Raw genomic sequence first — 21,234 nt, 5'->3', positions numbered from 1 at the left:
CTGAAACTCTCTGTGTAGGCCACAGGGACCTACCTGCCTTTGCCTCCCAGGAGCTGGGATTAAAGGTCTGTCTGTGCCCCTGACTCGCCTGGGCTGCCTGTCAAATGACTCGTAGCCACAGATGAGTGGGAACTCCTAACCCTCCTACTTCCACCTCCAAGTGCTTGTTTTGTTGGTTTCGCTCTTAACTAGAATGGAATTGAGATTCTCTGTAATGTGACTATTATCTAACCTGTGGACAGTGGAAATATACACCTAATGGGCCGGAGAGATGGCTCAGAGGTTAAGAGCACTGACTGCTCTTCCAGACGTCCTGAGTTCAGTTCCCAGAAACCACGTGGTGGCTCACAACCATCTGCAATGAGATCTTGTGCCCTCTTCTGGCCTGCAGGCGTACGTGCAGGCAGAGCTCTGTAGACATCATAAACAAATAAATCTTTTTAAAAAAATAAAAAGAAAATATACTTAAAAAACCAACCACAGGCTGGGCATGGTGGCTCGTGTCCTTAATCCCAGAACTCTAGGAAGCAGAGGCAGGAGGATCACTGTGAGTTCAGAGGGCGAGTTCGAGGCCAGCCTGGTCTACAAAGTGAATCCAGGACAGCCAGGGGTACACACAGAGAAACTCTGTCCTGGGGGGAAAAAAACAAAAAACAAAACAAACAAAAACAAGTGAGGCCAGGGAGCTGGTTCAGCTATTAAAGCCCCTGCCGCACAAATGTGAGGACCCAAATTCAAGTTCCCAAAATTCACCTGGGGGGAGGGATATGGAGTGACCCCGCAGCAAGGAAGCTAGCAACACAAGCCATATGGGGGAACCTCTGTACTGAGTTGGTGTACACATGCACATACACACATGCACACACGTACACAGCACACACACGTACATGCACACATACACACAGAAAAATGAAAAACTGATACTTTTAAGTGTGGACACAGCCAAAATATGGCATTGAGCAATTTCTTTGACTGTATAGTGATTCCTGCTCCAGACTGGACTGAACAGCCCAACTTTTATTTCCAAGCTTTGGGTCTTACAAAAGAAACAAAACACTTTTTGCAAACTGATTGGGATGGAGGCCTCTAAGAAGTGTAGTCCTTCAGTCTAGAGCCATCTGCCTCGCTTGCCCAAGGCCCTGAATTTGGTGCTCAGCACTGGGGAAAAAAAAAAAAGGGTGGGTGGGTGGGGGGAGCTACCCACCATACATGAACTTTGAATGTGGAATGAAAAAAGAAATAATTTTATAAAAATGACTAGCCACAGTCATTACTGTTTTTTAATTTTTTTAACATTTTTTAAATTTAAAAAATTTTTTAAAAATTACTAGCTTCCCACGTTCTTTCCAGTTCTCTCCTTGTTTCCTCAGCTCCGTGCCCATGAAAACTTGGTTTTTAAGCTAGGCGTCCACCCGGTCCACCCATTCTATCTTGCATTTGGTAAATGTGATACTGGGCTCAGACAAGGGCCTTGTTTCGGAGAGGACCCTCAATTACTAGAAAATAAACAGAGACAGAGGGAGGAAGCAGCCACAAAGACATGTAAACTATGCTTCTAAAAAGATAGCATAGACTATAAGCAAAAACCCAGATCTTGAAGTAAGACCAGAATTTGAGTCACCTCTGCCACTTACTATGCAACCTTTAGTAAAAGCTATTTCTCTAATTATCCCCCCACCTGCAAAGTGAGGAAGAATGAGGATGACGACGACGACGACGATGATGATGATGAGGAGGAGGAGGAGGAGGAGGAGGGGGAGGAGGAGGAGGAGGATAGCCATATCATGAAATTCTGGACATGGTTAAATAAGTGCCCAGCACAACAGGCTCAAATGATGGACAGCTCTGCGGGGCTGGAACTGAAACATGACGGTGTCCAGCATCGCTGTAATCAGCCGTTAGAATCACCCTCCCCAGGCCTGGAAGAGAAGGTGGCTCCTCATGCTCCCCCACTCACCTGCACAGCTGCCGTGGATGCCCCATCAGGCTGGGTCAGTGCAGCGGCCCCGTTAGCCCTACAGCTAATTTTTATCTTCCCTTACAATCACAAGGAAATGAGGGCTTTATAGCTCTTCAGGACCAAACTGCAGGAGGGAGAGGAGGGGCCGGAGTGACCCCCGCCCTCCTCCAAGTGACAACAGAACCAACTGTCAGCAGCTCTCCAAAGAGCCACCTCCCCCTGCTGCATCCAAAAGACAAAGTCTCTCCAGTGTCTCTCCAGGGGCACGATGGGGGTTTGCCTTCAGGGTCAGGTTTCCTCTTAATGATACCTTGAAAACGCAGCTCTCCTGCTTGCTCAGGCCCTAGAAGTTTCCCTAAGGCACTAGAGTATAGACTGAATGTAATAGTATCCTGGTCCTCCGAGGAAATCCTCCGCAGCCTCACGCTTCCCTGTCTGGCTGCAGCTTTCCCTGTAAAGAGTGGCACTAACAGGAGGAAGCAGGCTTTTCCCAGCCTGAGCAGGTGTGTACACAGACAGGACCTTGAGCTTTGTAGCTAGCTGTGGCCTTTTTTGGTTTGTTTTGGGTTTGTTTAGGGTATTTTGGCAGCAAAATATTTCTGGTATAGGGCAAGCTATACCCCTACCCCACCCTCACCCCCCTCTACCCCTTACCCCCACCCCCACCCACCCCGGGGCCAAGCATATGGTCGGCGCTTCTTTTCGGTCTGGCTGGCCAGGCCATCTGACACCAGGGACCATCTTTCCTTTCACACTCTACTGTCTTAGGGCTTCAGTTGCATTCTTGGCTGAGAGCCCGGGAATGGGATAGTAGGCACTTGAGAAATCCTTAGCGCAATAACTACGAGAGAGAGCGAGAGAGCGAGAGAGCAAAGCCAGCAGCCTTCCCACCTCTCCCAAAGTGCTGGCGCTCACCCCTGGCCGCCTACAAGGAGCGTCACTGCCTGTGGCGGTTAGTTTCTGTCAGTCTGATAAACTAAAGTCACCAGGAAAGGGAGTGTGTCAGTGAGGTATGGTCTTCTCCAGATTGTCCTGCGGCGGTGTCTATGGGGAATTTTCTGGATTTCTGGGTGATGTGGGACGGCCCAGCCCACTGTGGGTGATGCCACCCCTGGGCAAGTAAGTGGTCATGGGTTATATAAAAAAGTAAACGAGCTGGGTGGTGGTGGCGCACGCCTTTTATTCCCAGCACTCAGGAGGCAGAGAAAGGCGGGTCTCTGAGTTCGAGGCCAGCCTGGTCTACAGAGTGAGTTCCGGGACAATCAAGGCTACACAGAGAAACCCTGGGGTGGCGGAGGTAAGGAAGCTGAGCAGACCATGGAAGCAAGCCAGGAAGCAGCGCTCCTCCATGGTTTCTGCTTCTTCAGCGCCAGCCTTGAGCGCCCATCCGGCCTTCCCTTGATGATGGCCAGTAAATGAAAGCCAAATAAATGGTTTTCTATGCAAGCCGCTTCTGATCAGTGTTTTGTCACAGTGACAGAAAGCAAACTAGGACTTTGCCATCCCCAGAGAGGCAGAGGGACAGATCCCCAGCCTCGGTTCTGACATTAAAGGGAGTGAAAGATCGATTAACCACCCCAGAGCTGAATTATGATATACAGTTTTGTAGTGACTACACTGGCCAAAAAAAACAAACAAAAAAGAAAAACTAAGATGATGAGGGGAAAAAAGATTGTGAGCTAGACTCAGTCAGTAAAATGCTTGCCATTTAAGCATGACCTCTAGAACCCACGTAAAAAATAAACAAAGCTAGGCACAGCAGTACACACTTGAAATCCCAGTACTGGGAGAGTTTGCTTCCTCTGATTGTAGCACGCTTGGTCATCTGGGTCATTCACCCACAGTGTCTGTGCCTCAGTGTTAACAGGTAAGTTCAGAGCAAAGTAACAGAGGGGACTTGCTATCCTAACTGTAAGCATGCATAGAATTCAATTACTTTAGAATGTTTAGGATTCCATTGTCACCTTAGAATGCACAACATCTGGTGGCATACACCTTTAATCCCAGCACTCGGGAGGCAGAGGCAGGTATGGATGCCTGTGAGTTCGAGGCCAGCCTGGTCTACAAAGGGAGTCCAGGACAGCCAGGGCTAACACGGAGAAACCTTGTCTCGAAAAACCAAAAAAAAAAAAAAAAAAAAAAAAAAAAAGAATGCACACCATCTAACCCAGTGCCTGGCCAAGAGTACATCCTTCAGAAATGCGTGTGGTAAAACTGAAGGATCCCATCCCTGCATGAGAAGAGCCGGCGACTGTTCGGATCTTCAGCGTCCTCCAAAGGCCCCTATTAAAGGCTTAGTCCTGTGGGTGGTGGTTTAGGAGGTGGGGTCTAGTGACAGGTCTTGCACCCTGAAGGATACCCTGGCTGGCTCCTTCTCTTTCCCTCTTTTGCTGAGATTTTATTCTGGAACTGGTCCTGGAGATGGTGCTTGCATCATGGGCCTGGCAGCAGGTGCCTTTACCAATCTCTCACCAGCTCTCCTTAATCTTGAGGTACCTCTATTAATAATTTGTTCCTTGAGCTTTCTTATCCTTTTGTTTGTTTGTTTGTTTTGTCTTGTTTTGTTTTTCAAGACAGGGTTTCTCTGTGTAGCCCTGGCTGGCCTCGAACTCACAGCGATCCACCTGCCTCTGCCTCCCAAGTGCTGGGATTAAAGGCATGCAACACCATGCCCAGCAGCGTTCCTTTTCTTTACCCATTTGACTTTTTTCCTCCAAGACAGGGTTTCTCTATGTAGCCCTGGCTGTCCCGGACTTACTTTGTAGACCAGGCTGGCCTCAAACTCACATACATCTGCCTGCCTCTGCCTCCCGAGTGCTGGGATTAAAGGCTAGGATTAAAGACATATGTCACCAGGCCTGGCTTACCCACTTGTCTTACTAAGATGCTAGTGTTGGGCTGGAGAGATGACTCACTGGTTAAGGCACCGGCTGTTCTTCCAGAGGACCTAGGTTCACTTCCCAGCACCCACACGGTGGCTCACAACTGGCTGTCACTCCCGCTCCAGGAGATCTAACACTCTTACACAGACACACATGCAGGAAAAAACAATTAAAAAAAAAAAAAGATGCCAGTGTTACCAGGGGAAGGTTATACTCACAAGAAACAAAATTTTACCTTTTGTGTGTGTGTGTCACCCCCACCCCATCTCCCCACCTGCACAGCCATCTTAACCAAAGCTGAGTAGACTATGGCCTGGAGGAAAGTGGGGGGGGAGGGGGGGAGTCAGCCTATCACCTACTTTTATACGATCTAAGAGTAAAGAACGGTTTTGAACTGTTCAAATGGTTGGGGAGGCCCTGCTCAAAATGAGAATAATAGCTCCCGGGCTGGAGAGTAAGAGCACCTGCCCTGCAGGGACGGGGACCTGAGTTTGAATCCCCAGCAACCCATGTACAGAAGCCAGGATGGCTGCATGTGCCTGTATCCCTAGCATTGTAGGACAGAGAGATGGGTGCACAGGGAGCTTGCTGGCCAGTTAGCCCGGCTGAAATACAAGCTTCCTGTCCACGGCAAGACCCTATCTCTAGGCAGTAAGAAGGACCCTAGGAAAAGACACCAAACAATTGGCCTATGTATGTGTGCACATGTTGGGGGGGCACCTGCACACAAAATAATAAGAATAATCATTTATGATGAGTGACGGTATGCAAACTTCTGGTTTCCATGTTTAAAAATAAAAGTTTATGTGGGGTGTGGTGGCGCACGCCTTTAATCCCACCACTCGGGAGGCAGAGGCAGGTGGATCGCTGTGAGTTTGAAGCCAGCCTGGTCTACGAAGTGAGTCCAGGACAGCCAAGACTACACAGAGAAACCCTGCCTCAAAAAAAAAAAACATGAAAAATAAATAAATAAAGTTTTATTACAGTGCATTCATTCATTAATATCTCCAGCTGCTCTGCTCTGAGGACAGAGCCGAGTACTCATGGCAGACACCTTGTAATGCATACACAGCCAAAAATATTTACTATCTGATGTTAGAAAAATAAAGCTTGTTGTGGGTTAGAGAGATGACTCAGTGGTTAAGAATGAGTTACTGCTCTTGCAGAGGACCAGAGTTCAGTCCCCAGCAGCTCACAACCCTCTGTAACTCCAGCTCAGGGAATCTGAGCCGCCACCTCACCCCCACCCACCCACCCGCAGCCTCTGCAGACACCTGCACACATGCGGCACACATAAACTCACAAAGACACACATACTCATTTTTTAATTTTGTTGATTCCAAAGGGAGGCTGTTTGTACTCTTGTGCGTATCCGATCCACATGTCCCAGTCTTTATTACAAAATCACTAAGGGGTTAAAAATCAGTGACACTCATGTCGGGAGATGACCTAGAAGGCCACCGTAGAAGGTCTCAGTGATAGAGTAGTATTTTTTATATTTGTATGTCTGCGGTTTAGATAATTCTTTAGGTTTGCAGAAGCGAGAACATACCCTCTCTGATCCTGGGGAGAGGCCAGCTGGAGACAGGGATTATGTCACTGCACATGCCTCCTCATCCTGTCTGTTGACTGCTCATAACTCTTGGTGCTAAGGCTCACCAGCCCAGGCCCACTCCATCCTTAATCCCAGGGTCTCAGCTCAGTGGAGGCAGAATGTTTGAATTATGACTCAAGCAAGAGACAGATTCCCCCCCAGGGGCAGAGAAGGGTATGATTTGCTCTGGGAAATCCCGATACTTTTGCCTAAGAAATCATCTGTCTGCACTGAATGGTTTCCATACTGCAAGGCTGGGGGAGGCAACAAGCTAGCGGCAGAGATCCCGGAAGGCGCATTCTCAAACTCTAGTCCCCAAGTCTCTGGCTGGACCCAGTCCACAATCGCTTGCCACTCGGCAACTTTAAAGAGAGTGAACTGGGGACTAGTTGCCACCACAAGGATGTTCAAGTCATATGTCATCCCTTGGTGGAGGAAGCTGAAGTCATGGGTGACATTCCCTGTGGCTCTTTGGAATTCAAGGGATGGTCTCACTGGTATGGGCCTTAAAGCTCTGTTTTCCCTTTTTCACTTGGAATGTCATGACACAAGAATGTGTGAGATTTCCTAGGTGAGGAGAGGTCTGCAAGCCTCTTAGCTTCAGTCTGAATTGCTGAGCATTGTGTGTATGGGTGTGTGTGTGGGTGTGCGCTCGTGCGCAGGTATGTACAGAGGTCAGAGGTCAACGTCAGGCTTTCTCTCAGTTTCTCTCCACCTTATTCTATGAGCCAGGAGAGAGGGTCTCTCACTGATTCAGGAGCTGCCCAGCAAGCCCCCAAGGACCTCCCGGTCTCCACCACCCCAGAGCTGGGATTACAAACGTCACCCCCATATCCAGCCTTTGTACATGTGGGTCCTCGTGACTGCAGAGCAAGCATCTCAGCAGCTGTGCCAGCCCCACTGAGGGACAACTTCGAGGTCAGTTCTACCTTGAACACGTTCCATAAGGGTTGTCGTGGAAGGCCGCAGATGGTCTGCCTACCCCACAGCGAGGGTTTCACCCTTCCTGTTTGCGGAGTGTAATGGAGTGTGTCTCATGACAGGCTTTTAGACTAAGCATCCTTCCTGAAGAGAAGAAACTGTCCAAGTTGCCCAGAGTTGTAAAATCATCAAAGATGTTAGAACTGGAAGACGGGCCTAATTTTACAGATGTGGAGGCAGAGAGCAGATGGTTGATCTCACAGCTAAGGGGCAAGAGTGGTTGTGTTTGATCTAAGGTTTCTAACGTCATACCCAGAGCATTTCCTGTGAGGCTCCTCCGTCTGCCTTCTCATAGCTGGTGGAAATGAGGTTGCATATAAAGTTAGGAAGGCAAATAACCGGTGGATGGGACCAAGTCATTTAAAAGAAAAGAGGGAGGAAAGGAGAGGGGGCTGTGGGCATGGCTCAGCAAGTGAGACTGCTCACCAGGCAAGGATGGAAAGCTGAGTGTACTAGCACAGGCCTGTTAACCCTGGCACTGCAGGGAGGGCCACAGGTCTAGCTCCAGGGTCCCTACCCTTAGGGAAGTAAAGATATAGAGCAGGCAGGACACCTGGCTTCCTCTGGTCTCCACATGTACCCATATTCTCACATGCCTGCACATATATATATATAGACCCTGCATTCACACACACACACTCACACACGAAGGAGAAGGAGGAAGAGGAGGAAGAAGGAGAAGGACAAAGAGAAGGCAAGAAGAAGAAGGAAGAAGAAGAAGAAGAAGAAGAAGAAGAAGAAGAAGAAGAAGATGAAGAAGAAGTCAACAACAAAAAGAGGGGCTGCTTACATCACACAGAGGAAGCAGCTGTAGCTAGGGTCAATGAATGAAAAACATGTAACCCCAGCTTTGACACGCATGCCCTACCCCTTGCTGCCAGACAGATAACCCTACACACCCACAGTCCAATGATTTTACTCAGCATATTTTATTTGCATCAACTATGACCTCAGTCAGTAGTGTTATCCGCATTTTAACTGAGAGCCACACTGAAGGCGCAAAAGGACACAGGGATGGGAAGTGGTCAAGGTGGGGTTGGAGAGGCCATTTCCGGCTCTCCACCATTAAGAGTGAGGGAGTTGCTGGACAAGGGAGGGGCTGTAGGAGTAGGTGGTTTGCGGGGGGACAGGTCCCGGTCCGTCTGCTGGACGATCCAGGTGTCCTTCAGGGACCCTTGAACTGAGCTGTGGAATCCGAAGAAGAAATCAAACTTCCACCAACAGAGAGCCAGTCCCCTTTCTGCAGGGCATGGCCCTGGCTGTACTTGCCTGTCCCTGTGAAACCAGAAGGGCAGTGGACACATGCCCACTGGCTCCGCAGGAGAGGAACAGGTGTGGTCTGAAGCCAGGCCAAAGCATTCCAGTGCTTTGCTGAATGAAAGAAAAACAAATGCAAACACCCTGGATGGCTTCTCCCCTTAAAGAAAGAGCCCACAAGCGCGGAGCTTTGGACTCAGTGCAGGCTACCTATGCTAACAAACCGGTTTCTTCATTGGCTCATTGTTACTGGGCCCAGCCCTGTCCCCAAAGCAGCACACCTATCCTTTAAGTAGATTCCTGCCTGTTAAAGAGTACAATGACGACTACAGACCCTGGGTACTTTTGCTTTTATGAGCCCCTTCCTCCATAGATACATAGAGAAGCCGCCTGCCCTCCCCTCACTCACCCCCTTCCTCCATAGATACATAGAGAAGCCGCCCTGCCCTCCCCTCACTCACCCTCCTCCTCCATAGATACAGAGAGAAGCCGCCCTGCCCTCCCCTCACTCACCCCCTTCCTCCATAGATACAGAGAGAAGCCGCCCTGCCCTCCCCTCACTCACCCCCTTCCTCCATAGATACATAGAGAAGCCGCCCTGCCCTCCCCTCACTCACCCCCTTCCTCCATAGATACAGAGAGAAGCCGCCCTGCCCTCCCCTCACTCACCCCCTTCCTCCATAGATACATAGAGAAGCCGCCTGCCCTCCCCTCACTCACCCCCTTCCTCCATAGATACATAGAGAAGCCGCCCTGCCCTCCCCTCACTCACCCCCTTCCTCCATAGATACATAGAGAAGCCGCCTGCCCTCCCCTCACTCACCCCCTTCCTCCATAGATACAGAGAGAAGCCGCCTGCCCTCCCCTCACTCACCCCCTTCCTCCATAGATACATAGAGAAGCCGCCCTGCCCTCCCCTCACTCACCCCCTTCCTCCATAGATACAGAGAGAAGCCGCCCTGCCCTCCCCTCACTCACCCCCTTCCTCCATAGATACATAGAGAAGCCGCCCTGCCCTCCCCTCACTCACCCCCTTCCTCCATAGATACAGAGAGAAGCCGCCCTGCCCTCCCCTCACTCACCCCCTTCCTCCATAGATACATAGAGAAGCCGCCTGCCCTCCCCTCACTCACCCCCTTCCTCCATAGATACAGAGAGAAGCCGCCTGCCCTCCCCTCACTCACCCCCTTCCTCCATAGATACATAGAGAAGCCGCCCTGCCCTCCCCTCACTCACCCCCTTCCTCCATAGATACAGAGAGAAGCCGCCCTGCCCTCCCCTCACTCACCCCCTTCCTCCATAGATACATAGAGAAGCCGCCCTGCCCTCCCCTCACTCACCCCCTTCCTCCATAGATACATAGAGAAGCCGCCCTGCCCTCCCCTCACTCACCCCCTTCCTCCATAGATACAGAGAGAAGCCGCCTGCCCTCCCCTCACTCACCCCCTTCCTCCATAGATACAGAGAGAAGCCGCCCTGCCCTCCCCTCACTCACCCCCTTCCTCCATAGATACATAGAGAAGCCGCCCTGCCCTCCCCTCACTCACCCCCTTCCTCCATAGATACATAGAGAAGCCGCCTGCCCTCCCCTCACTCACCCCCTTCCTCCATAGATACAGAGAGAAGCCGCCTGCCCTCCCCTCACTCACCCCCTTCCTCCATAGATACATAGAGAAGCCGCCCTGCCCTCCCCTCACTCACCCCCTTCCTCCATAGATACAGAGAGAAGCCGCCCTGCCCTCCCCTCACTCACCCCCTTCCTCCATAGATACAGAGAGAAGCCGCCCTGCCCTCCCCTCACTCACCCCCTTCCTCCATAGATACATAGAGAAGCCGCCCTGCCCTCCCCTCACTCACCCCCTTCCTCCATAGATACAGAGAGAAGCCGCCTGCCCTCCCCTCACTCACCCCCTTCCTCCATAGATACAGAGAGAAGCCGCCCTGCCCTCCCCTCACTCACCCCCTTCCTCCATAGATACAGAGAGAAGCCGCCCTGCCCTCCCCTCACTCACCCCCTTCCTCCATAGATACATAGAGAAGCCGCCCTGCCCTCCCCTCACTCACCCCCTTCCTCCATAGATACAGAGAGAAGCCGCCTGCCCTCCCCTCACTCACCCCCTTCCTCCATAGATACATAGAGAAGCCGCCCTGCCCTCCCCTCACTCACCCTCCTCCTCCATAGATACATAGAGAAGCCGCCCTGCCCTCCCCTCACTCACCCCCTTCCTCCATAGATACATAGAGAAGCCGCCCTGCCCTCCCCTCACTCACCCCCTTCCTCCATAGATACATAGAGAAGCCGCCCTGCCCTCCCCTCACTCACCCCCTTCCTCCATAGATACAGAGAGAAGCCGCCCTGCCCTCCCCTCACTCACCCCCTTCCTCCATAGATACAGAGAGAAGCCGCCTGCCCTCCCCTCACTCACCCTCCTCCTCCATAGATACAGAGAGAAGCCGCCCTGCCCTCCCCTCACTCACCCTCCTCCTCCATAGATACAGAGAGAAGCCGCCTGCCCTCCCCTCACTCACCCCCTTCCTCCATAGATACAGAGAGAAGCCGCCTGCCCTCCCCTCACTCACCCCCTTCCTCCATAGATACATAGAGAAGCCGCCCTGCCCTCCCCTCACTCACCCCCTTCCTCCATAGATACAGAGAGAAGCCGCCCTGCCCTCCCCTCACTCACCCTCCTCCTCCATAGATACAGAGAGAAGCCGCCCTGCCCTCCCCTCACTCACCCCCTTCCTCCATAGATACAGAGAGAAGCCGCCTGCCCTCCCCTCACTCACCCTCCTCCTCCATAGATACAGAGAGAAGCCGCCTGCCCTCCCCTCACTCACCCTCCTCCTCCATAGATACATAGAGAAGCCGCCCTGCCCTCCCCTCACTCACCCCCTTCCTCCATAGATACATAGAGAAGCCGCCCTGCCCTCCCCTCACTCACCCCCTTCCTCCATAGATACATAGAGAAGCCGCCCTGCCCTCCCCTCACTCACCCCCTTCCTCCATAGATACATAGAGAAGCCGCCCTGCCCTCCCCTCACTCACCCCCTTCCTCCATAGATACAGAGAGAAGCCGCCTGCCCTCCCCTCACTCACCCTCCTCCTCCATAGATACAGAGAGAAGCCGCCCTGCCCTCCCCTCACTCACCCTCCTCCTCCATAGATACAGAGAGAAGCCGCCTGCCCTCCCCTCACTCACCCTCCTCCTCCATAGATACAGAGAGAAGCCGCCTGCCCTCCCCTCACTCACCCCCTTCCTCCATAGATACAGAGAGAAGCCGCCCTGCCCTCCCCTCACTCACCCCCTTCCTCCATAGATACAGAGAGAAGCCGCCTGCCCTCCCCTCACTCACCCTCCTCCTCCATAGATACAGAGAGAAGCCGCCTGCCCTCCCCTCACTCACCCTCCTCCTCCATAGATACAGAGAGAAGCCGCCTGCCCTCCCCTCACTCACCCTTCCTTTCATCCTCCAGGGCATTGTTTGCTTTCTTTTCTTTTCTTTTTTTAAAGATTTATTTATTTATTATGTATATAGATAGCATTCTGCCTGCAGGCCAGAAGAGAGCACCAGATTTTGTTATAGATGGCTGTAAGCCACCGTGTGGTTGCTGGGAATTGAACTCATAACCTTCGGAAGAGCAGTCAGTGCTAAAAGGCAGCAAGCCTCTGTTTGCTGAAGGAAAATCCGAAGACAAGTCTAGTACTCAAAGGCAGTGAGGGGCACGGGCGGCCTTCAAGAGCCCAGGACTGTAAAGCTGAGGCCTGGTGCTTAGCTAGGACTTTCCCACCTGACTCCTTAGAATGTGGAGGAGATCCAGACCCCTCCTTTGAGTCTGCCGTCCAGGGCAGCCCGGAGGCAGGAGGAGACACAGGTGAAGAGAGTGCAGAGCCTGTTGGGGACGGTCTGCTGTATGTTGACGCTAATTACTGCTTGCTGTCTCCGTGAACCTTTTGCTTAATAAAAAGCCATCCCACCTGGGCAGGGCAAAGGAGATAGGTGGGGCTTGGAGAGAGGGGAATCCTGGGAAGAAGAGAGACCACCACTAGGAAAAAGGAGACCTGAAGGGAAGAGAGAAAGACCACCATGAGTTAGATGGAGGAGAAGCACATGGCTGGCGTGGATGGAGAATCCGGCCCAGATAAAAAAAAAATTAGCAAGTATTTGGGATTATGGATGGGAGCTAGCTTAATAGAAGTTATTAGAAACAGATGGTGTGAGATTGAGACAGGGATCCCATGCCTGAGGCCCTACTATGGAAAGTAGTTTAGAGGATTGATATCTGCCCTGCCCCAGATTAACTAAGGCTATTTTGAAATATAACAAGTGTCTGTGTCTTGATTGATCACTAGCCAGGCCTACAGATAATATAAATAATGCATGTAATTTTAAAAACAATAAGAACCCACGTCCATCTCCCTGCTTCTGCCGCCAAAAGACAAACCCAGGTGTCACCCAACAGATGGTGAGGCCCCTGTCCTGGGGCAGGTGCGGTGGCAGCTCCTACCTCACAGCTTTGAGAGAGAGAGAGGAGATGCAACAGTAATGCTTTTGAAAGATGGAGAATAGCCGGGCGTGGTGGCGCACACCTTTAATTCCAGTACTCGGGAGGCAGAGGCAGGCAGATTGCTGTGAGTTCGAGGCCAGCCTGGTCTACAAAGCGAGTCCAGGACAGCCAAGGCTAACACGGAGAAACTCTGTCTCAGAAAAAAAAAAAAGAAAGAAAGAAAGAAAGAAAGAAAGAAAGATGGAAAATAATGTTCTGTAGATTCAAGGGTTAGGACCAGGGTCTGGGTAGCATCCTGTGCAACAGAGAAGCATCCAGAAAAGAGAAGTGAGCCCTGTATCCTAGGCCCTTGAAAAACTACCCTGAGCAAGGTAGCTGCACTATACGCACAGCAGGTTGGGAGGTACAGACATCAAATGGACAAGGGTGTAGGCAGCCGGATGGCAAAAGGTTGCCAGGTAACCAGAGTGACAGCTGCCCACGTCTCGGACTTCGCCCATTCACCAGCTGCACGCTATGTCCACTGTACTCATAAAAAGGTCAAGCGCCGCAATCACGCCTGTTGAACCTGCAGCAGGAACAGGCAATGAGGAGGAGCAATGGGCTGGAATGGAGGTGGGGAGGAGGCCAAAATCTTGACAGTCGCTGTCAGCAGCCACAAGCAGAACCATCTGCTCAGTTGGTTCCCTGGCACAGGGCCCCCAGCCAATGGGCTATGCCCGAAGGCCTGTGAAGACACAGGAGACACGCAGCAAAAACATAAGCAAGGAATGACAGGAAAATTAAGGTGTTTTAGTTGAGTGTCCAGAAAACATGTAACCACGTCAACCTCATTCACGATTGACTTTAGCGACCTCTAAATTCTCTGTTTGGAAACACTGCTAAGGTCTGACTCTCTTCTGTCTCTATCAGACTTCCTGTGCCTGTGGGAGCTCACCCGAAGGATGCAGCCACCTGGGCAGTAAGTGAATATGTGCAGCTTAACTATTGCAAAAGAGAGACCAGTAAGATCCTGGTGCTGGGAACATGGCTCTGCAGGTAGGACTTTCTTTCTAGTTCATGTAAATTTCTAGTTCATGTAAAAATGCAAGTGTGTTCAGTGTGCCAGATATGATAGTGAAAGCGCACTCCATGAAAGGCCTTTGGGCATGTAACAGGCTTACACCAGCCCCAGGCTCTGACACGGGGGCCCAGGCTTCACCGAGCCAGATACCTGAGCAGTACATGGGACTCTGAGCCTCAGAGACTTCCAGTTCAGAGTCTGTTCATGTCTAAGTGCTTTTAACCCAGAAATGTCACTCAGGGGATGAGCTTTTACAGCACAGGTGTAAGAGTTCCTTGGGAGGAAAATGAACCTTGCTAGTGTGATGAGCTGTTATGGTAAGGCTCCCCTGGGGTTGATGGAGCAGAGAAAGGGGAGGAGACATACATGCTCGTGCACATGTGTGCATGCACACATGCATGCATGCACGCGCGCACACACACACACACACACACACACACACACACACACACACACAGAGAGAGTAGGACAGAGGGACAGAAGGGGGGGGGAGAGAAAGGAAGGGATGGAGGGAAGGAGTGAGAGATTTGATTTGAAGGAAGAAGAGAAAAACAAACAACAAAATGAACAAGTGAACACAAGATGATCTGGTGGTAATTCATTGCTTGGCTGGTAGCAAGTGACCTAGGTAAGACCAGACACCTGGGCCACTGCCTGGCAGGGTCACCTAGCAGTGATGGGTCTCCTGACTTTGGCTGGAACTTCTGCCAGCATCAAGCACTGAAGGTGGACACTGTCGGCGGGCTGGCTGGCTTTGTCCTTTGAAGGACGCCTTCTTCTCTCACTAATGACTTCATTTGTCCATCCACTTGAGAACAAGACAGAGAGTAAACAGCATTCCCCAGGCATCTCTCCCCTCCCCCCTGCCCCCGCCCCCTCATGTTTCATCTTCCATGCTGTTCTCAAGCTTGGACTGTTGCTGTCCTTGTCACCCGCAGCTGTGCTGTCTCTTTTCCCACCCTCCCCACCCAGATCCCTCACTGTGGCCAGCAGGATCCCTTTACCAGGTGTACTGGATGCTGACAGCTGTCAGCTGGAAAGGGAGGCCACCTGGCCTGGTTATGATGGGATCTAGGCTTCTTCCACTTGCCTCACCCTCCACTGACTTCCGGGCAATGACGTCATCCCTGAAAGGGACAGTGGAGGCACCGGTGAGGCCGCTGGGATTTTCCTGCTCCCCACTGGCAGGTGGCTTGGGGAAAGCAGTTTAACAGGTGTGTGTCCCTGCCTACTGTGGATGCTAGTGACCAGAAAAAACAAGAGACTGGAGAGCACGTTTGGCCTCCAATAACCTCTCCCTCACGGAGCTTGACTTTCATAAGGCTGGACTGTCATCCACCCAGCACTTTGCTAATCCCAGGGAACTATGTAGTTTTCATAGCCGTGCTAAGGACAGCTAGATTAGAGGTCAGACTTATCCCTGTGTAATAGACGAGAAGCCAGCTCAAGGTAAACTCCCAAGGCCAGTCAGTGCTCTGTGGCAAGTGAGAGGATGAGGCAGGCTTGGCCAGAGGAAAGCTGCGACCCTGAGAGGCTTCAGGGGATCGCGGACTCTCATTAAGTAGCCTCAGAGTAAGCAGTGAGTGCATTGTGGGTAGGGACGTGTGGGAGGCTGTTTGCATGACTCAGAAAGCGTTCGGGGCTCTCTTAAAATGCTGACATCACATGAAGTCATTGAATACAGAAAGATCGTTTCACTGATGAGAAGATTCCTCTAATTCATCTATCCATGTATTAATTAACTCAGCAAGTGTCTAAGTGCATTGAATACCGCTCCAAGTCCAATCAATACAAGCCCATTTGCCAAAATAGTGCAAAATTGGGTTGGAGAGATGGTTCAAACATTAAAAGTACTTACTGCACTTTCAGAGGGTCCAGACTCAGCAACAGGCACCCACATAAGGTGGCTTGTCCAGTTCCAGGGGATCTGGCACCTTCTGACCTCTGTATGCATATGGTGTGCACAAAACTCACCCAGGCACACACACATATGCACATACATTTTTAAAGCTAACTAATTAAAAAAATCAGCATAACCAAACACCAAAATTCACCAAGTTATCAACTTAGCCAATTGTTGAACGACTAATTCACTGAGGACATTTTAAAACCTAATTTAACTCTTTCAGTTACAACAACTTCAGTAGTAACAGTTTAACAACTAGAGGACTGGCTAAAGAAAAATATTTTAAAAACATGTTTTTCTACATGAAACACTACTTTTCTGGTCATTTCTATCCCTTATCTAAAATTGTTTTTGACTGCCTCTGAATTCTTTTTTTACATGCTTTTTAATTGCTTCATTATTTTATTTACTTATCTATGCCATAACACATGTGTGGAGATCCTCTGGAAGGACAGCAAATGTTCTTGGCTGCTGAGCCATTTCTTCAGCCCTCTTCATTTTAAAGGACTTAGGCATCTTCAAAATAATTATAAGATGCTCTTTCTGGCTTAAAAAAAAATCCTCATAACAAATTTACATGGTAACTTGGCACCATTTCACAGTCAAACTGAAGAATTAAATAATTTGCACAAATACTTCAGCCAAGTCTGATTTCAAGTCTGTCCAGCTTTGAAGCTCACGCCCATCTCTCTTCCTGTGCCTGAGTGTCCTTCTCTGTCATCTGTTACACCGGCACAATATTTGCATCCCAGAGTGCAGTGGGAGGGTGGGTGCTCAGAGGTTAAGAGCACCGTCTGTTCTGCCAAAGGTCCTGAGTTCAATTCCCAGCAACCAAGTGATGGCTCAGAACCATCTAAAATGAGATCTGGTGTTCCATTCTGGTCTGCAGGCAACACAAGGACAGAATACTGTACAAATGATAAATAAATAAATCTTTAAAAAAAAAAAAAGGAAAGAAAAAAGAAAGAGATGGAAGCCATTGGCAAGGCGCTTTGCCATTATAAACGTGGAAGTCGAATCTCTTTGGAGACATTTACTTTTAATTATGTGTGGAGGCGGTATGTGCATACCCTCGGAGGCCAGAGACATAGGAGCCAACCTCTTGGCTTGGGTTCAGGGAACCAAAATCTTCAAGAGGCAAGCTTTTAACCGCCACGCCACACCCTCACTGCTCGGGGATCCACTGCGGAGGATGAGAACACGCCCGGGGCTAGCCCACCCAGCTTAGGGAAAGATGGCGGAAAGGTGGGAGACAGGCCACAGCTACTCAGGCCTCCCGTGGTAATACTGACCTTGCTTTCCAGGCACTGGGAGGCACAGCCTGAAACACCAAGGACACTGGCGCCACCTGCTGTTCACAGTCTGCACCCAGCTGGTTCCTGTCTTCCCTAGGTCAATCATTGCTTAGGCAGCCTTTTTGCTTAAGATTCAGCAAGGGTGATTCCTTGGTAGAAGTAAAAAGACTTGAGTAACTTTCCTTCTTCTTTCTCCTCCTCCTCTTCCTCCTCCTCCTCCTCCTCCTCCTCCTCCTCCTCCTCCTCCTCTTCCTCCTCCTCCTCCTCCTCCTCCTCCTCCTCCTCCTCTTCTTCTTCTTCTTCTTCTTCTTCTTCTTCTTCTCTCTCTCTCTCTCTCTCTCTCTCTCTCTCTCTCTCTCTCTCTCTCTCTCTCTCTCGTTGTTGTTGTTTTCAAGACAGGGTCTCTCTGTGTAGCCTTGGCTGTCCTGGACTCACTTTGTAGACCAGGCTGGCCTCGAACTCACAGAGATCCGCCTGCCTCTGCCTCCCCAGTGCTGGGATTAAAGGTGTGCGCCACCATGCCCAGCTTGGCTTTTAACTTCTTCTTTTTTGTTTTTTTTGTTTGTTTGGGTTTTTTTGTTTTGTTTTTTTTGAGACAGGGTCTCTCTGTGTAGCCTTGACTGTCCTGGACTCACTTTGTAGACCAGGCAGGTATGTAAAGAGACCCTGTCTCAAAACCAATAACAACAACAACAAAACCTGTTCATTGAAGTAACAATATCCAAAACACCAAGATTAAAAAGCAAACTATGGAAAACCTGATTCCTGACCCAAAGGGATCTTGACTAAACATATTCGTGGAATACTACGCTGGCATTAAAACGATCAGCACAGGGGCAGGGAAGATGGCCTAGATGGTAAAGTGCTTGTTCGGCAGGCATGAGGAGCTGAGTTTGGGTTCCTGCACCCACATAAAAGGTGGGTGTGACTGTGTGCATGTGTAACCCCAGCACTGGGTCGGGCAGAGACATGGGGCCTCTGGGGTTTGACAGCCAGTAAGTCTAACTTACTCGGTAAGATCTGGGTTGGCAGAGGCTATCTCAGAAAGTAGAGTGAGTGACCGAGGAAAACATCCAACATTGACTTGTGGCCTTTGCATGCACACGTGTATATATGCGTGTGCACACGTACTCACACACATGCACAGTGAGAAACATGGAGTCTACTTAGAAATGCTTGCTATAATGCTAAGTGGAAAAATGACAGAATGCAAAATTACATATCCACTTTCGTTGTAGTCACCCTGCCGTCAGTACTCACAGATAACACCTAAGCTATAGTGGGCAAATGCATGAAGAGTCATGTTCGAAGACTGGAATTCTGGGTGATTTTTTGGTTTCAATTTCTCTCTAATGTAGTTACATTGTAAGAAGGAAGATAGTCATTTAAGGCAGAGTTCTAGTCCTAGATCAGTTGACTTACCCCGTGCCTCTTCTGAGAACAGGAAGGCAACCATCGTCAATTTGAGAGTGTCCCTTTCCCATCACCAATAGACTGTAGAAAAATCAAAGCACAGCAATATTTCAATGTACTGCAATTAGCAGCAGAGCAGGGAGAAACACCCTCTAGGTAAGACTTGTGTTCCTAAATCCTCAATGCATTGATCTGTTGCCGAGATCCCAGTGGTTGGAGTGCTTGCTGCTCTGGCAGAGAACTGGGATTGAGTCCCTAGCATCCACTGGTTCACAACCCCCTTAACTCCAGTTTCAGTGGGTCTGATGCCCTCATGGCCTCTGCAGGCATTGCATGTACATGACACACACACACACACACACACACACACACACACAGACACACACACACACAGACACACACACAAATACATAATAAAATGAGTCAAAAATTTTTTGGAAAATCCCAGTTTTATTAAAATCACATTTTAGCTTATAGAGTTTAGCCCTATAAAAATGCAACTTGGTTTTGCCTAACAGAGAAGATAACTCTAAAGGTTATAATTTATTGCTTTACAAAGGATGTTGATAACTTTTGTGTCTAACCTACCAGCCGGGCACACACATGGTGTACAGACATACATGCAAGCAAAGCACCCATACATACATATAAAGTAAAAATAAACATTTAACCTAGCAACTGCCCCCTTATATTTCTTTATGAAACTGCTCATAAATATTACATCTCACTGTTCAAACCAGTCTTGACAGCTTCCTGATTTACTCACAAATTAACTAGTGAACTTAATGACCCCACATACACACACACTCTCTGTTACTGTGGCACACTCTCTGTTACTGTGACACACTCTCTGTTAGTGTGGCACACTCTCTGTTACTCTGACACACTCTCTGTTACTGTGGCATACTCTCTGTTACTGTGACACACTCTCTGTTAGTGTGGCACACTCTCTGTTAGTGTGGCACACTCTCTGTTACTGTGGCACACTCTCTCTCTGTTACTGTGGCACACTCTCTGTTACTGTGGCACACTCTCTGTTACTGTGACACACTGTTACTGTGGCACACTCTCTGTTACTGTGGCACACTCTCTGTTACTGTGACACACTGTTACTGTGGCACACTCTCTGTTACTGTGGCACACTCTCTCTCTGTTACTGTGGCACACTCTCTGTTACTGTGGCACACTCTCTGTTACTGTGGCACACTCTCTGTTACTGTGGCACACTCTCTGTTACTGTGACACACTGTTACTGTGGCACACTCTCTGTTACTGTGGCACACTCTCTCTCTGTTACTGTGGCACACACTCTCTCTGTTACTGTGGCACACTCTGTTACTGTGGCACACTCTCTGTTACTGTGACACACTGTTACTGTGGCACACTCTCTGTTACTGTGACACACTCTCTGTTACTGAGTCATCACTTGACCCTATTTTGAAGCTGTCCCCTAGCAACCTCAAGTTTTGACATCGGCACGGGTACTACATTCAGGTTGCTAGTGACAACTCAGATTTAGTAACACGTCTTTAGACTATAATGCTGTTAATCTGAACTACTTTGGATTTGAGGTTCTGTGTGCTTGGAGGAATGCATTTTATGGATCTCTAGTTTTGCTAGATTAACGTTATTTGAATGCTAGCACTTCTGTATAAGCTCATATGATGACCAGATCTAATTGACAGCTGGATGAGATTTAGCATCACCCCAGGTAATGCACATCTGGATTCTGTGAGGGAGAAGCTTAGCTGAAGAGAAGGCCCACCCTCAGAGTTGGGAGACACCTTCTAATAGCAGCCTAGGGCCAAGGGAAAAGCCATGTTGCCTGTCTGATTTCATGTCTTCCTGAAAACAGAAGCCCATACTGTGGTTGCTCCCATCCTCCATGGACACCAGACTCCAGCTTCTTTGCCTTCTGCCAGCAGCTCTCCAGGGAACGTCCAGGCCTCCAGTGCTAGACTGGACCTGCTGAGCTATGCAGCTTTGTGGACTGAGAAGCTACCAGACTCTCAGCTTCTCTCAAATGCAGATAGCCATTGGTTAATGACCCCTAGCATGTAGGTCTACCTAATAAGTCTCCTGTGATGTGTGTGTGTGTGTATATATATATATATATATATATACACACACACACATGTGATATTGAACACAGGAGACTTGTACACACACACACACACACACACACACACACACACACACACACGCTATTGGTTTTATCCCTCTAGACTAGTGGTTCTCAACCTTCCTATGCTGTGACTCTTAGTATAATTCCTCATGCTGTGGTGTCCCTCAACCATACCATTATTTTCATTGCTTCTTCATGTCTGTAATTTTGCTACTTTTATTAGTCATAACATAAATATCTGTGTTTCCCAG

Source organism: Acomys minous (genome assembly GCF_964271855.1).
Source record: "Acomys minous genome assembly, chromosome: 5".
In the NCBI taxonomy this organism is placed as follows: Eukaryota; Metazoa; Chordata; class Mammalia; order Rodentia; family Muridae; genus Acomys; species Acomys minous.
This window is presented reverse-complemented; position numbering follows the sequence as displayed.